The 11957-nt window shown below is 36.6% G+C and overlaps 1 pseudogene; it reads right to left on the bottom strand.

Annotated features, from left to right (window-relative positions):
- Nucleotides 1-4440: 4440 nt before the first annotated feature.
- On the bottom strand, nucleotides 4441-6857 carry LOC707089 (cTAGE family member 8-like; annotated as a pseudogene).
- Between the last annotated feature and the right edge of the window lie 5100 nt (nucleotides 6858-11957).

Raw genomic sequence — 11957 nt, forward strand, 5'->3', positions numbered from 1 at the left:
TGGAAACACCCTAATGAAACCTAACACCAAGCCTATGACAGAAGCAGAATAAAGTACTAATAATCAGAAATGATCCAGATTTGGAGTAGATCAACAAGGGCCTTAAGATAACTATGAAAGTAAATGGTATATTAAAAATGGAGGAATGCAAAGGAGAGCATAACCCACTTAACCACCCACGCTTCCCCCACACACACAATCAAAAATTTAGAAATGTAATATGCAACGTGTAAAATTAAGACCTCAATGGATGAATTTAACTGCAGCTTACACAGAGTAGGAAGTAGGATTTGTAATTTCTAAGACAGGTTAATAGAAAATACTCAATCAAATTTCTGCAAAAAAGCAGAAAAAGAGTAAAAGGGATGGATTTGAGGAAAGATAGGTAACATAGTTAAAATGTCTAATATATACGTATAAAACCCAAATATGTAAAGAAATTATGAAAAGCATGTAGATTAAAATAATATGTGCAAGGATATTCATAGCAGCTTTACTCAAAATATCCCTAAACTGTGAAATATTTTAGTTTATCTGCATACAATGGATACACAAAATATGGAAAATTCATAACATGGTATCAAGCTGTAACAAAGAATAGACCACTGATACTCAAAACAATATTGATTAATCTCAAAAACATTATCTTCAACAAAAGTAGTTAGACTAAAAAACTTGATATTTTATGACTTCGTTTACATAAAGTTCAAAATCAGTATAAACTAATCTCTGTTTATGGAAGTTAGAATAATAGTTACCACTGAGGAGTACTGACCGGTAAAGGGGACTAGGAAAATATCTGAGGGGATGCAAACATTTAGATTTTTATTTGAAGTGTGTGATTTAACTTAAGTGTATTATACTTTTGTTTTTAAAACGCATATTATTAAAAAGTCTCTGTGGGTAAAGAAGTAAATTCAATATCATTTAGCATATTCACAGTTTAATGGGTATTTGTTTTCCAGCAATATTCCATTTTCTAAGGTCATTTTGCAGGAATAATTTGTAGAGGAGCTTCATCTTTACCCAGGAAGGAGAACCTTGGCATTGCAGCTCCAAGCCTCAAAAGTGACTAAATGAAAAGCACAATCACTGAATGATGTCCTCTAGAGGTCTAATATCTAGTGGGGGGAGGAAAAATAGAAGAAACTGCAAAAATATGTGAGAAAATCACTCAGTGTCATAGGTAGTAAGAGAAGCAAGTAGGGTGGTATGAGAGAAAGAGTGAACTACTTAAGACAGGGTTGTTAATGAATGGCTCTCTGAGAGTTTAAAATATGAGACTGGAAAAAAAAATTTAAAAGAAGTTATATGCTGAATTGCATAATGCTTTGTGAAAGGAACATGAGGACTGCACCTTATGCAATATACTTACTCCACTGACTTACCATGAAATCAACCTTCTTAATACTAGAGGGCTTAAATTGTCCCTATGTCCCTATTACTCCCTTCCTCATTTACTCACTTATTCGGTCTTTCATTAGAAATTTGGGTATGGAATGTCTACCACAAGCATCAGGTGGAGTCAATGAAGCTCCAGTTCTAACTCAGTTGATTCTGAAACAGGGAATACGTCAGTCACTTTTGACTGCTATAAAAGAATATCACAGACTGGGGGGCTTAAACAAGAAACATTTATTTCTCACAGTTCTGGAGGCTGGAAGTGTATGATATCAGGGTGCAGGCATAGCCAAGTTCTGGTAAGGGCCCTCTTCCTGGTTAAGTTCTCCTCTTCTCATAAAGGCATTAATTAATTCTGCCAGGAGGGCTTCACCCTCGTGGCCTAATCTAACACTAATTACATACCAAAAGTCCCACCTTCAAATGCCATCACACAGAGGATTTGGTTTTTGACATATGAATTTGGGGGGGACATGCACATTTAGTTCACAGCAGAGGATTTTCACACACACTAAGGAAAAGTGAGTTATATGTTTTTTTACATAATAATGCTATAACAAGATTTCCAAACACTTCTTATTCATTTTGGTTTATGAGACGCCTAAACTTGTAAGGTATTTCTCTACAGAATTTGACTTTGTTTTTATTTTATCGGTACAACTCTCAGGCTCATAACCTTATTTAAAATATTGGCTATATGATCACTCTCTCTCCCATGTTCTTATTCTATTTTCCAAACAAAAACTTAGAATATTTTTACCTGAAGAAATACACCTCACATTTAATGTAAATTGCCAAAGGTCGATATTAGAACTTAGGTTTGACAAGCATTTTTTTTCTTTTTCCTGATTCAAATACTGCCTATTCTTCAGAACTTTACATTTTCAAATATGAAGTACATTTTAAGAAACAGTGATGATAATTTTTTTATTATGACCTAAAATTATATTTTAAGCTATTCCTATAGCATTGGAAAAATTATATTATATTCTATTTGAGTGACACCAGAGATTACTCCATCCAACACACACACATTTGAAAACAGGAAAAAATTTAAAAAAATGTTTCCAGAAACACAGCAAATTAATGACACACTACATGAAAGAGCTGTATCTCTAATTCATCATATAGAGTTCTACATATCCAATCACGTTTACCAAGAACAGCCCCAATTCCACACACAAGCAAATGTTTCCTGATATTGCTAGTTCATTTTGTTTTTTTACTTGTCCTATATTATGTCTTAACCCAGATTATAGATTCTGTCATGACAAATAGCATGGCTTAAACTTCCTTTTTAATCCTCCTTAGAAGCAACATGCATAGGACATTACACGTAGAGATGCTGAAGGTAGTCAGTGCATATCTTATTTATTTTTCCATTGGCACAATGTGTAACCATGTGCATAAAACAGTTAATTCGTGTATTTAGAAAGGACAGAGAGGGGAAAAATTACCTAGGGAAAAAACAACCACAACAAGCCAAGCAGGTCACCATGGTAACACGAGATTCCCAATTGTCATTCTCCTAGTTTCTGACATTTCTCGTGTTCAGGATACATGGCACCATCTAGTGGTTGCATTCAAGTTCCAAATGTTCCACTTCTTTCCAAGTTGAAGTGAGTTCTGAACAAACAAGTCACAACAACTCTATCTATCTATCTATCTATCTATCTATCTATCTATCTATCTATCTATACACACACATATGTATGTGTTTATATATACATATTTAGGGTACACCGTTGCAGTTATGAAAACAGAGTTTGCTTTTCAAAATGTGTAGTTCAAAGATTACAAATCTTTGTAACTTCTTTAGTGAAATATCGCTTGTTTCTTGATTTAAAAAACATATTCTGCATATCTTTGCTGAGGTGAGAAGGCAGATTGATATCTATATTTCTAAGATCACTAACTCAAACGATTTTTAACATAAAAATGAGGTATTTTTACAAAATGAAAAAATACTAAGAAATTGGACTCAGAATGAAGAGTCCCAGAAACCTAGTCCTAAATTTATAATTGATATGTTTAGTTAAAATACGAGTTTAAATATTTTCATATATTTAATAAATAAATTTGGGGGTAGTTATTAGAGAGAGAGTGAATTAATATGCTATGAAATCTAATTTAAAAACTTGACTTGCTTAGCACTTTTTAAAGCTGTAATTAATTTAGTTCGACAATCTATTTCAGTCTAGTTCAACAGAGAACTACATAAAAAATAGTAATAGTAATTTCATTCTAGAAAGAGCTAAACTACAATAAATATGCTATATCTATTAGTCAGTCAGCCATAGTAATCCTGATGTCTTCCATAATATTATTAAAAAATTAGAAATTGTAAAATGCTGCTTTCAGACCATGCTAAGAATTTTATTTAAAAATCATACAATTTAACAGTGATAAAACGTAGGGAGGGTACTAATGTTATATTGTATTCTGCATATATTCGAGTATAATATTGCATTATTAATATGTATGTTACATGTATCTATATCTATATGTATATTCTATGTGTGTGTGTGTGTGTGTGTGTGTGTATGTGGAAACATAAGTCCTAGAAAAATTAGACAATTTTTACAAGGTAACATATAATACATTCATTCAGGAATAAATTATTATTGAGAAATTATTGTGCACCAGTATTTTTACAGAAGTGAGGATATAGTAGTGGTCAAGATACAAACAGGTATTTGTAATGATGAAGCTTACTTAAAATTTCAGTGGGGATAAAAAAAAAAAAGGAAATATACTGTAGGCTTTGAAATACACCAACACAGAAATAACAAATGGTGATAAGATCTGTACAAAGAATTAAAACATGCTAATTGAAATTTTAACATATCATTAAGCATAGCATTAAAATATGAAACTCTGTTTTTGTATTTAAATCATCTTTATTTACAAACTACTATACTAAGAACTATAATTCCTTAAACTTCAATTTGAGAAAAGTGTAATCACTTAAGTAACAGCCGTTACTTAAACTGAAAATGAGATCAGTCTAAATTACTTTTGAAGAGAGCAAAAATATTGTCAGGTTTCTTGCTGTGGTTCTGGTTGTTCAGTAGCAGGCTCCTTGGAAGGTGGAATCAACCCTGAAGGGAACTCGCTCCTACCTTCAGAATGTGGGGTTGGGGTAAAATCCAGGTCTTGGGTGAAGGGAAGGAGGAAAACCCCTCGGTGGATAGATGTTTCTCATTGCAAATGGAGCACATGGTGGACCTGGGAAATCCCTTCGTGGACAGTAATAACCTCGAGAAGCTCCAAACATGGTTCCTGGAGGAGGTGGGGGGAAAGGAGGTCCTCTTCTCATGAACGGGCCCCTTGTATTCACTGGAAACAGTGGACCTCTGATTGGAGCCAGAGGTGGAGGAACGAAGCCGGTACCAGTTCCTTCATTTTCAGCAGGGAGAGATGAATCAGGCACATTTAAATTACCAGGATGATCTTTGGCATCATTTCTACTGGATTCCATTTCTGAAGGCATTGACCCATCCATTTTATCCAAAGAAGGCATATTAACACTTCTGAGTTCTCCTGGCCCAGAGAGTCCATCAGAATTAGAATAAAATCTGTCTTCCCTTTGTGGAGGAAGAGCTGAATCAGGATATGATTGTCCTGGTGGAGGAAATATCATCCTATCGTCCTGTTCCCATGGAGACAACAGGGACCCAGTGTCAGGAGGAGCCCTGAAAGGATCGGTTAACGTATCTCAGCCTGGTTCTCGTCTTTCATTGGTAATCTGATGGTCCAGAGGATTACCTGGGCCTCTTGGGCCTCTTCCTCCTCCCCCCGGAAGCACAGGTGAGGGTCTCAGTGGACCCTCCAACACAGTTTGAGGAGATAGAAAAGCTCTCGTTTCAGATGAAGGCTGACCCAATGCTGAGGGACCATATGGGAAATGCTCTTTGCCAAATGCTGTATTTGAAACATTAGGTGCACAAGGATCTTTTTCTAAAAGTTCAAATTTAAACTCTGTTTCAGTTAATTTTTGTCTGTTGTGAGCATTTTCTTTCCTTAAATCATTGAGGTTTCTTTCAGCAGTCTGAGCTGCCAACCAATTATCATGTCCTTTTTTTCTCATAGGAAATAACCTGTCTTTGATAAAAATTAATAGTTCTCTCCAATTCTTCTTCAAGATCTTTGGCTAGCTTTCCATAGGTCTCCAGCCCTTCAGTGGTATGGCTGATCTTTTTTTCCACTTTAGAAAGTTTCTCTTCTTCCCGTATCCGGGAATTTTCCTCTACTGTCAATTTCCTGTGGAGTTTCATTTCATTTTCCTGATAGAATTCAGTCATTATTTTAAGTTTCTGTTGAAGCTTCTGATTCTCACTTTCAAAATACATGTTTTCTGACTGCAAAGATGCTTGTTGAGTCTGAAGATTTTTAATATGCTCTGTAAGCTCTTCCTTTGTTTTGTCAACTTCAGATAACTGAATAATAATGTGATTTCTTTCTCCTTCGGAGGTTTTTAAAGAAACATTTAACTTAGCAGCATGAATCAGTTTCTTCAAAGCTCCTTTTGGAGGATCATCTAAGTAAGCACCATTTTCCAATTCACCGTTCACTTCTAATTCCAAGTTATCATCATCCATTATGTCCTCTCCAAGCACAGCAGCTCGATCTTTCATCTTTAGCAAGCATCCAGTCAGAGTCTTGATGTGATTTTCTTTATCATTTAGAACTTGTTCTGCATGTACTTTGGAGTCTTCAAATGTTATTTTCTGTTTATTAAGTTCACTCACTTGTTCTTTCCATAGTTCAGCTTCTTGCAAAAGCTGCTTCTGGCTTTCCAGAAGTTGAGAATTTTCATTCAAAGCATCTTGTATTGCTATCTCGCGTCGTTCTTCACTCATGTTAAATATCTTGCAGATGATTTTGGCTTCAACTATTTGTGATTTGAGGGATTTTGACCCATCTTCTAGAGACTGTATCCTTTTTGAAATATCTGCCATCAATTCATCTTGTTGAGAATGTTTAGATTTCTCTCCTTTGAACTCTTTTTCTAGACAGAGGATTTCATCCTCAAGTTCAGAATTGGACCTGTTCAGCTTTTCACAGGTTGCCTCCAAACTTCGTGCTTCTGCTGCCGCCTTCTCAAAGCTGGCATCCTCTAAAGACGACTCTACTTCATAGCCTTCATACTCTTTTTGAATAAGGCTAAATTTTTCAAGTAGTTTACATTTTTCTTCAATTAGTCCAGAAAGCGTTGCAGCAAGTTGTTTTTCTCTTCCCACATAAAGCCGACTCCTAACGGATCTAAAAGCTCTCCACAAAAAAAGGAGAAGAGCAAAAAATCCAACAACGGCTGCACATACCACCAGTTCCCATGGAAAACCATAAGGATTCGAATATGGTCTCCTACTTTCAGGCAGTGCTGCCAGAAGGCTGCCTAGCTCCTCCAGGACCAGCCCCAAATAGAGCTGAGGCGAAGCGCCAGGCTCCTCCATAGCGCCGAGGCTGCTCTGGGGTCACCACAGTAACACTGGCCACAACAAGCGGTGGAGAACACACAGCCTTGGGTCTGGAATCCGAATCCGCACGCGGCAACCAAGCGGAGCCGACCACTGTGGAGCCGGCTGCGGGGGGATCTGGGGAATGCGGGGACCCCACAGGCCTCACAGGCCCATGTTGCTGTCCCCTCACCCCCCCCTGCCCCCTTGTTACAATTTACATTCTGAGGCAGCACAGGTCCCAGCCTGACCCACCTTAGTTCTGGCAGTTTTCACATCACATATTTTGCAGCACTGTTGTTTGGTGAGTACACTTTTAAAATTGCTGTCTTCTTCATGGATTAAACCTTTGATCTTTATATAATCTCTCTGTTTCTGGTAATTTTCTTTGCTTTATCTGATATACATACAGGCACTCTTGCTTTCCTTGCATTAATGTTTGTGTAATATACCTTTTTTTTTTAACTTTTGTTTTCTGTTATTTTATTTTTTATTTTACTATTATTATTATTCTTACTATATTTTAAGTTCTAGGGTACATGTGCATAACGTGCAGGTTTGTTACATATGTATACTTGTGCCATGTTGGTGTGCTGCACCCATCAACTTGTCAGTACCCATCAACTCGTCATTTATATCAGGTATAACTCCCAATGCAATCCCTCCCCCCTCCCCCCTCCCCATGATAGGCCCCGGTGTGTGATGTTCCCCTTCCCGAGTCCAAGTGATCTCATTGTTCAGTTCCCACCTAGGAGTGAGAATATGCAGTGTTTGGTTTTCTGTTCTTGCCATAGTTTGCTGAGAATGATGGTTTGCAGCTGCATCTGTGTCCCTACAAAGGACACAAACTCATCCTTTTTTATGGTTGCACAGTATTCCATGGTGTATATGTGCCACATTTTCTTAATCCAGTCTGTCACTGATGGACATTTGGGTTGATTCCAAGTCTTTGCTATTGTGAATAGTGCCGCAATAAACATATGTGTGCATTTATCTTTCAGCAGCATGATTTATAATCCTTTGAGTATATACCCAGTAATGGGATGGCTGGGTCAAATGGTACTTCTCCTTCTAGATCCTTGAGGAATTGCCATACTGTGTTCCATAATGGTTGAACTAGTTTACAATCCCACCAACAGTGTAGAAGTGTTCCTATTTCTCCACATCCTCTCCAGCACCTGTTGTTTCCTGACTTTTTAATGATTGCCATTCTAACTGGTGTGAGATGGTATCTCATTGTGGTTTTGATTTGCATTTCTCTGATGGCCAGTGATGACGAGCTTTTTTTCATGTATCTGTTGGCTGTATGAATGTCTTCTTTTGAGAAATGTCTGCTCATATCCTTTGCCCACTTTTGGATGGGGTTGTGCGTTTTTTTCTTGTAAATTTGTTTGAGTTCTTTGTAGGTTCTGGATATTAGCCCTTTGTCAGATGAGTAGATTGCAAAAATTTTCTCCCATTCTGTAGGTTGCCTGTTCACTCTGATGGTAATTTCTTTTGCTGTGCAGAAGCTCTTTAGTTTAATGAGATCCCATTTGTCAATTTTGGCTTTTGTTGTAATTGCTTTTGGTGTTTTACACATGTATTGCCTAGGTTTTCTTCTAGGGTTTTTATGGTTTCACATCTAACATTTAAGTCTTTAGTCCATCTTGAATTAATTTTTGTATAAGGTGTAAGGAAGGGATCCAGTTTCAGCTTTCTACTTATGGTTAGCTAGTCAGTTTTCCCAGCACCATTTATTAAATAGGGAATCCTTTCCCCATTTCTTGTTTTTGTCAGGGTTGTCAAAGATCAGATGGTTGTAGAGGTGTGGTATTATTCTGAGGGCTTTGATCTGTTCCATTGGTCTATATCTCTGTTTTGGTACCAGTACTATGCTGTTTTGGTTACTGTAGCCTTGTAGTATAGTTTGAAGTCAGGTAGCGTGATGCCTCCAGCTTTGTTCTTTTGGCTTAGGATATTTTTGGCAATGTAGGCTCTTTTTTGGTTCCATATGACCTTTAAAGTAGTTTTTTTCCAATTCTGTGAAGAAAGTCGTTGGTAGCTTGATGAGGATGGCATTGAATCTATAAATTACCTTGCACAAGACAGGGATACCCTCTCTCACCACTCCTATTCAACATAGTGTTGGAAGTTCTGGCCAGGGCAATCAGGCAAGAGAAAGAAATAAAAGGTATTCAATTAGGAAAAGAAGAAGTCAAATTGTCTGTGTTTGCAGATGACATGATTGTATATTTAGAAAACCCCATCATCTCAGCCCAAAATCTCCTTAAGCTGATAAGCAACTTCAGCAAAGTCTGAGGATACAAAATCAATGTGCAAAAATCACAACCATAACACACAGAGAGCCAAATCATGAGTGAACAACCATTCACAATTGCTTCAAAGAGAATAAAATACCTAGGAATCCAACTTACAAGGGATGTGAAGGATCTCTTCAAGGAGAACTACAAACCACTGATCAATGAAATAAAAGAGGACACAAAGAAATGGAAGAACATTCCATGCTCATGGATGGGAAGAATCAACATTGTGAAAATGGCCATACTGCCCAAGGTAATTTATAGATTCAAAGCTTTTGCCTTTTCACAGTGGCCATCCAGGTTCACTTCCTGGCTTAAGGAATGATTTCTTTCTGGTTTGATATCTGTGTGACCTTTACAATTTATTGATAGTCTTCCCCTCTATGAACTCTCTTGAATTTTCCTTTCTCTGAGCACCTGGGAGGTTACCTTTGGTAAAGTTCAAAAGCCAGAAATGCTGTTTGGCATGGTTAAAGTCAGGTAATAAGAGATTTAAAAGGATTTTTAAAAGAGAACTATGGTTAAAAGTCAGCTTAATTAAAAGTGGATATCCTTGATATACAAATATTTAAAAGGCCTTTATGTTTTTTCCCTTCTTGAATTTTGTTAGGAAAAAATAATTTTTTCTTCTCAGTCCACTTAACTATTTTTATCAATTTTTCTCTTGCTAGTCTTCATGCACACATGAGAGGACCTAAGATAACTTCTGATAGACTAGGACTCCTTGGGAAAAACAGAGGAGGCACCATAGAACCTGTCTACAAACAAACAAACAAACAAACAAACAAAAACCACTCTGTTCTCCTCATGAAACCCCAGGAATTAAAAGCAGATAGATCCCTTTAAAAATCTAAGGCTTTTTCTGTTTTGCATTGTGTTATCTGATGGTTTTGTGAAGTAATCAAAATTCACATTAAGGGAGCTTTGATGTGTAATAACTAGGTTGGAAATGTACTTTTAGTGATGGCTGATGGCAATTATGGGGAAATACTTAACTGTTTGCATGTTTGGATTAGAGAAGCCTGCTCTTGCCCCATGCACATTATAGAAATGTCCCCACTCCACACCGAGGGAGAAGACTCCCATGGGAATGGGCTGATTCCCTCTTTTTGAGATCCAGGATCTGGTACAAAAATGGGACCTTTGATTTTTAGAGATCTGTTTTGCCTTCCAGCTGTGCCTGCTTGTTAGGCCCTAGTAACTGAATGTTTTCCTAGTTATTTCTTCCCTGGACTGCACCCTAAGGTCAGTAATCCAATTAAGAAACTTAGAAACTGGTAAATGAAATATCTTACAACTACTGGATCTTCTTCTGTCTGTCTGTATATTTATATGTGTATTGTGTGTGTGAGCTCTAATTAACTGGCTTAAAGAAAAATAAGTGCTTAAATCAAATATATTGAAAGACAAATTAAAACTGTAATGTTCTATAGCTTACATAACTTTAGTAATCTTTGGAAAATTAAAATAGTTTTAAAGATTATTAGCAAAATAAAAACATTTGGTCTAAATTATGCAGGTGAGATACTAGGTTTGCTAAATGCTTTAAGGTCATAAACTGCTTCTTTGACTTTTAAAAATTGTTCAATTTATTCTGGAGCATTAGATTCTAAAGAAAGCCTGGGGACATGTGGAATTAGCCATGTGCCCTAGCTATGCAAAGAAGGTTATAAATAAAAGAGATGTTATGTAAGAGAGGATCTTCTATGGCAAATTCATGTCCTAAAGTAAAATAACTGGTTGTTTAAAAAGAGGGATGTTTAGGACAAGTCAGAAAGTCCAAGCATGTCATGTCTATGGAAGTCATAAGATAATTCATGAAAGGAAATGTATGCACTAAAAGTAAAAGTTGCTCAGAGTTACCATTGTAACATGTAATTGAGACTACTGAAAACATAATTTTTACATGCAAGGTGTGTGGGGAAAGTGTGTGTCTATAAATTTGTTCTGACCCTGAGACATCCCTGGAGTCTCTCTCAATCTGCTGTGACTCTGGGGACTGTCCAATTAGCAAATAATTAATTGTTTAAATAAACTTTTTAAAATTTAATTTGGCTCAAGTTTTTCTTTTGACATATCCTTGCTAACATTTTTCCCCTTTTGGTAATGGTCATTCTAACCTGTGTTAAGTGATATCTCACGGTGGTTTCCATATGCATTTCCATGACGATTAGTGATGCTGAGCATTTTTTTTTTTCATATATTTGTTTGTCATTTGAATGTCTTCTCTTGAGAAATGTCTATTCAGGAAAGTGGAGGGGGGGGCAGCTTATTGGTAGCAAGTGTCCTAAAGGAACATTCTGGGGGTGATGGAAATGTTCTCTATCTTGACTATGGTGGCATTTACATGCCTTTATATATTTCTCAAAAGTAATTAAATTGATAACATAAATTAAGTAAATTATACCTCAATGAAGCAGGTTAAAAAAAAGAAAACATGCCATTCTTTAATGAGTAACTAGGGGACTGAAGGGGAAGACATCTCTGAGAAAACAATATTTAAGTTAACTATATACTAAAATGTTTGTGCATAAATACAGCAAGATAGTGCAAATGCTAAACCTATTTTTATCTCCACATCAAAAATAATAGTAGTACTTCTCCAGCCTCATTTAAACTCTTTAGAAAGAACACATGCAGCAAAGATCACGAGAAAGCAAATCCCCAGAGAAAAGAGTAAAAAGTAGAAATGAGTGAGTCACCTTGCAGGAAGAAAGGGAAGGTCAGCATCTCTGGTGTGGGCCTAGGGAGAAGGTGCATCAGATGAAATCAGGAGAGCAGACACAGTTCAGAT

The sequence above is a fragment of the Macaca mulatta genome, chromosome 6 (genome assembly GCF_049350105.2).
Source record: "Macaca mulatta isolate MMU2019108-1 chromosome 6, T2T-MMU8v2.0, whole genome shotgun sequence".
Classification (NCBI taxonomy): Eukaryota; Metazoa; Chordata; class Mammalia; order Primates; family Cercopithecidae; genus Macaca; species Macaca mulatta.